We start from the raw sequence: 6,000 nt of genomic DNA, 5'->3' as shown, positions 1-6,000 counted from the left end.
TTGTAATGCATGTTGACAACGTTTTCTCTGCATTTATGTCTCAGTTCACTCAGGCTGCTATCACAAAGTACCACAAAGTAGTTTGCTTTTTTTTTTTTTTTTTTTGTAGAGACAGTCTCACTTTTCGTCCTCAGAGTGCCATGGTGTCACACACCTCACAGCAATCTCCAACTCCTGGGCTTAGGCAATTCTCATAATTCTTTTCTTTTTCTTCTTTTTTTTTTTTTTTTTTTGAGACAGAGCCTCAAGCTGTCACCCTGGGTAGAGTGCCGTAGCATCACAGGTCACAGCAAGCTCCAACTCCTGGGGTTAAGCAATTCTCCTGCCTCTGCCTCCCAAATAGCTGGGACTACAGGCACCTGCCACAATGCCCAGCTATTTTTTGGTCGCAGCTGGCATTGTGGTTTGGCGGGCCCCAGGCTGGATTCGAACCCGCCAGCTCAGGTGTATGTGGCTGGTGCCTTAGCTGCTTGAGCCACAGGTGCAGAGCCAGACCATTTTTATTTTTTTTTATTTTTTTGCAGTTTTGGCTGGGGCGGGGCTTGAACCCACCATCACTGGTATGTGGGGCTGGCGCCCTACTCCTTGAGCCGTAGGTGCCGCCTTTTTTTTGGCAGTTTTTTACCCGCCCCCCTCTGGTATATGGGGCTGGCACCCCTTTTGAGCCACAGGTGCCGCCCTATGGACCATTTTATGTATTCATTGAACACCTATGTGTAGGCAGTAGGGATATAGCAGTGAATGAGACAGAGATCTAAAGAAATGAGGAAATAGACATTCTAAGAATGTAAGGAATAAGGGAAAGATACATCAAATGGCAATGATACAGAGAAAAATCAGTATTACCTATGAAACCATATGGAAATTAAGATCCAGGAGATGGTTGCCCTAGGGATAAAAAGGTGGCATGATATTAGTCTCAATAGTCCCAAAGAGAAAGGTAAGTGTTGAGGAAAGAGTAGCGTTTTAATTCTGGAGCCCTGTCTTCTGGGAATCTAGAGGCTAGAAAGGGAAGTCTTGACATTTGTATTTCTGGGAAAATGCGTCCCAATTTTTTATGTGATTTCAGAGGTTCATGGACTCCCCTGAAGCCATTTTCATATATATTGTTGCAGGCTGTTGACAGCGTACCAAGCTAAAGCAGCATTCACTGTGGATACTAGTGATCCACTGAGACTAGTGATCCACTGAAGAAATATACAGTTAGAAGCGACAAGAAAGATGAGACATAGAAGTCAAATTAAAAGTGGGAGCTCAGGGGTCCATTGCCTGTTGTGGGATTCCGGCAATGGCCCAGAGGGCTTGCTGCACTCTGATTTTATTGAAGTCTGTTTGCCCAGAGGGTAAGATGAGGGAGGGAACAAAGATGTTAGCAGTTTCTCGGATTGATCATATCAGCTCCTAGTGGTGTTATACCTTAAGGCCATACCTTAAGGGTGGCCTTCAGAAATCTGAAATCTGAGCCTTGTATTGGGGGAGCCTCCTGCTGGAGAACACACACACACACACAGATTTCTAGGGAGGTGTTAAGCTCCACTAGTTCTTTATGGAGTAAAATGCCACCAGTGTTAATCTCCTCTAAGGGGTTTGTGGGAGGGAGGCATTTTCCTCCCATCAGCACCACAGAGGATTTGCCTCTGCAATAAGGGATTTAAGCTCTTCTGCCCATATCTCAGCTCGAGCTACTCCCTTGGTCTCTGTCCCAGGCAAATGCAAATCTCCACAATGGGTAACTGCTTTGCCTATTTAATGGGCAGAAAATGACCTAGAAGATGTATCTTTTCCTAGGACATTGTTATAGCCTCTTCTGTGACCATTATTCTCCTCAGAGTGCTCACGGACCCAACAGGGTGTCTATAGTCTGTATCCCCATCAGGCTAGAATTTCAGAAAAGGCAAGAAGCTTGCTATGAATGGCTAGCTTAAATGTAAACTAGCTTACTTTTCTTTATTCTGACTCACTCAGCTTACTTTTTAGTTTTTCTTTTTCTGGGGGTGCTTTCCTTTGCTAAGAACAGGGTCTTCAGTCCCCATTCTCCCAGCACATATTTTAAATTATATCCAAGCAGGGCGGCGCCTGTGGCTCAACGGGTAGGGCGCCGGTCCCATATGCCGGAGGTGGCGGGTTCAAGCCCAGCCCCGGCCAAAAAAAAAAAAATAAATTATATCCAAGCAGAAATGTCCAAAATGTTTGCATTCCAAGATGTATTAGGATAGGCTGAGTTGGGCGGCTCAGTGGGTAGGGCGTTGGCCCCACATACCGAGGGTGGGGGTTCAAGCCCAGCCCTGGCAAAACTGCAAGGAAAAATGGCTGGGTGTTGTGGCAGGCACCTGTGGTCTGGCTGCTTGGGGGGCTGAGGCAGGAGAATCACCTAGGCCCAGGAGTTGGAGGTTGCTGTGGGCTGTGATGCCACATCACTCTACTGAGGGCAATGGGGTAAGACTCTGTCTCTAAAAAAAAAAAAAGGAGAGGCTGAGTTATGCTGCAGTAACAACTCAAAATCCCAGTGGCTCAACACATTATTTCTTGTTCACTGAGTCTGGGCAATCTGCAAAGGCAACTGTTCTCCAACAGGCGACTGTAATCCAGGCTCATTCATTCTTATGGCTTTACCATTTCAACACCAGGCCTTCCCATTTTGTCAGGGAAATAGAGCACCTGAGAGGTTTTGTACCAGCAGGTAAGTTCACCTTGGATGTGTCACTCCCAATTCACTTGACAGAAGTATTCACATGACCCTACCTAATTGCAAAGAATATGGATAGGAACAAGTAAGTCTCCCACGGGCCCAGAAGAAAAGGAAAATGGGATGTGTGAGTTTACTATATCACAATCCACACCTCTGGTCACCACATACTCAGCTCACTGTTTCTACACATGAAACACAGGGACTCTCCCTTCAAGGGATGTAGCTCAAAAGTTCCACCCAGGTGAAGTTTTATCCTCCAAGATCAGGCTGTCTGGAAGTGCTCTGTCAAATCTGGATGTTGTCCCCACTGTTTTTTGGAGACCTGGGAATGGAAATGGTATGTTCTGTTTTCCATATACTTAACGTACAGTGGTGGACAGGTGGAACTGTAACCACAATATTCTCAATCAGAAAGGGGAACAAGAGTGGGGGATACTGTTAGAGTCCCTTAGGCTGGCCATGGGGTATTAAATATTCTATTATCTAGGAAGAATTCCCTTGGTCATCGTTGTCCGTGACCCCTCAGACTCCATCTTCTGTCAAGATTTTCTTTTTCTTTTTAAATTAACCAGGCTGTTGAGGAATATGATATCCTTGGAAGTTTCATTGCCTTTTTTTTTTTTTTTTTTTTTAGATAATGAAGTTCTTTTAGCCAAGGTTTGTGGTTTCTTTTTCAGTACAACTCTTAAAAATTTAGGAGACCTCTTATATGTTTCCAGTCAGATTAATATACTAGTAACCATACCAGAGTTTTTTGAGAAACATAGTTTTGGGGTTAGCTAGATTTCTTTACTTTTCTTCCTCCCACACCTCCCCTCTGACTTTATGGCAGTCACATTATAAGCTTTGATGGAAAAGTCATACTCTTAACCACAGTTTCAATCTAGGACATTTTTTTTTCCTGAAAGGAAAAAATTAAGGTTCCACATCCTTAATCCACTGAAAAATTTTCCAAAATGGATATGAAGTTTATACCCTTAGTTATCTTTGCTGCAAGGCTGAGTTTTAATAATACTTTGTCATGTAAAAGCTTTCTCAAGTTTATCTCTTGCTTATATTTGACAAACCCAACTCTGTGAGGCTCAAAATTTTTGTCTCTATTCCCTCTTGTTTTGGCTTTCATAAGCCGACCATTCTTTTTTTTTTTTTAGATGGAGCCTCCTCAAGCTGTCACCCTGGATAGAATGCTGAGGCATCCCAGCTCACAACAACCTCCAACTCCTGGGCTCAAGGAATTCTCCTGCCTCCGCCTCCCAAGTAGCTGGGACTACAGGCGCCCGCCACAACGCCCGGCTATTTTTTTTGGTTGCAGCTGTCATTGTTGTTTGGTGGGCCTGGGCTAGATTTGAACCTGCCAGCTCAGGTGTATGTGGCTGGCTGCTTAGCTGCTTGAGCCACAGGCACTGAGCCAAGCCAACCATTCTTTCCTGAGCTCTGCTTTTTCTTACAGTTTGTCAAATACATCCAGTAGCACACATCCCACGGCAGCATCTGTTTTTTAACCTCTTCCCCAACTCAAAATCCATTATGTACATTATCTACCTCCCAGCTTATCACGGGTAATAGTTCTGTCAATGCTTCACTGCTGCATACTGTAAAGTGCAATGTTTCTTGCCGCCAAGATTAGCTTTGTCTGCCAACCGACCTCCAAGTGAATTCATTTTATTTTAGGTTCTTCATTTGAGCAGCACCCAACTTCTGTTTTTAGTATCTATATTTGTTTCAAGGTAGGTTGGCTGAATGCTGTATTAACAACCCCAGAAACTCTGGCTGATTTTTGTGGTCATTAAAAAGTCCTTAACAGATTTGGGTATCTTTTCTAGCAACTGTTTGTCATGAAACAACTCAGTGATCCTTGGTGTCAGAGGATTTCCCAACCTGCAGCTGCGTTATCTGAAAGATGCAGGCTGGTGACAGTGTACAGAGTCTTATAAGCATAGGCCCAGAAGCAACTTCATCACTTACCTACAGTGCATTGGCCAGAACTTATTCATAAAGTCTTCTCTAGAATGAATAAATCTTTCTTTTTTTTTTTTGCAGTTTTTGGCCAGGGCTGGGTTTGAACCCGCCACTTCCGGCATATGGGGCCGGCGCCCTACCCCTTTGAGCCACAGGCACCACCCTAAATCTTCTTAATTAAAGGTCTCTGTGGAGAAGAACAGTTGAGTTGGTAACCAAATTTTCTGAGGCCTTACTTAGGCAAGGCTAGATAAATAAGAGTCTTGCCTAATTTTTAAGGGGGGCTTAGAATTCTTGCAGTCTTCTGTATGCTATACGTCTATGGAGAGTTAGATATTAGTGAAAGCTAATAACGTTTACCATTTCATACAAATGAATTAAGTACAGAAACCATTTGAATCACAAAAGATTTTAGGTACGACTGCTGTCATCAAACATAGTAGGTTTACATTAGTTTCTCCAATACGCCCTAAATGGCCAATACCTGTCCAGTATAGTCCACTGTTAAATAACTAAGGTAATTAATATTTTCTGTCTTCTTCGTACTTCATTATGCTAGATTCACTCATTACTTTCTAGGAAATGCTTACATAGCCATATTACTTAAGAATGTAAAGAGTTGCAACCAAGTGTGGTGGTTCATACCTATAATCCCAGTTACCAAGGAGGCTGAGGCAGGAGAATCCTTTGAGCTCCGATGTTTAAAGCTACAGGGATTGATGGTGATGCCACTGTACTCTAGCCTGGGTGTCCAAGCAAGACTCCATCTTTCCCTCTCTCTCTTTTTGGGACAGAGTCTCACTCTATTGCCCTGGATAGAATGCTGTGGCATCATCATAGCTCACAGCAACCTCAAATCCTGGGGCTCAGGCAATCCTTTTGCTTCAGCCTTCCCAGTAGCTGAGATGATAGGTGCACAATATGACATCCTGCTAGTTTTTTCTATTTTTAATAGAGATGGGATCTCGCTCTTGCTCAGGCTGGTCTCCAACTTCTGAGCTCAAGTAATCCACGCACCTTGGCCTCCCAGTAATCCACTGCACCCACCCATGACTTTATCTCTTAAAGAAAATACAAAGTAAAAATGTTGCAATTTATAACAATTAGCTTGTAGCATATTAGCTTTAATTTTTTTAGCCTCCACTGTATTTATTGTAGTAAAATATATAACATAAAATTTGCCATTTGAACCATTTTTAGGTGTACAATTCAGTGGCATTAAGTACATTCACATTGCTGTGCAAATCTCACCATTTCTAGAACTTTTTTATCCCAAACTGAAACTATGTACCCATTGAACCATAAGTCCCCCTTGCTACTCCCCTAACTCCTGGCAACCTCTGTTCTACTCT

The sequence above is a fragment of the Nycticebus coucang genome, chromosome 5, assembly GCF_027406575.1.
Source record: "Nycticebus coucang isolate mNycCou1 chromosome 5, mNycCou1.pri, whole genome shotgun sequence".
NCBI classification, from domain to species: Eukaryota; Metazoa; Chordata; class Mammalia; order Primates; family Lorisidae; genus Nycticebus; species Nycticebus coucang.
The sequence above is the reverse complement of the archived record's forward strand: the minus strand, read 5'-3'. Positions refer to the sequence as shown.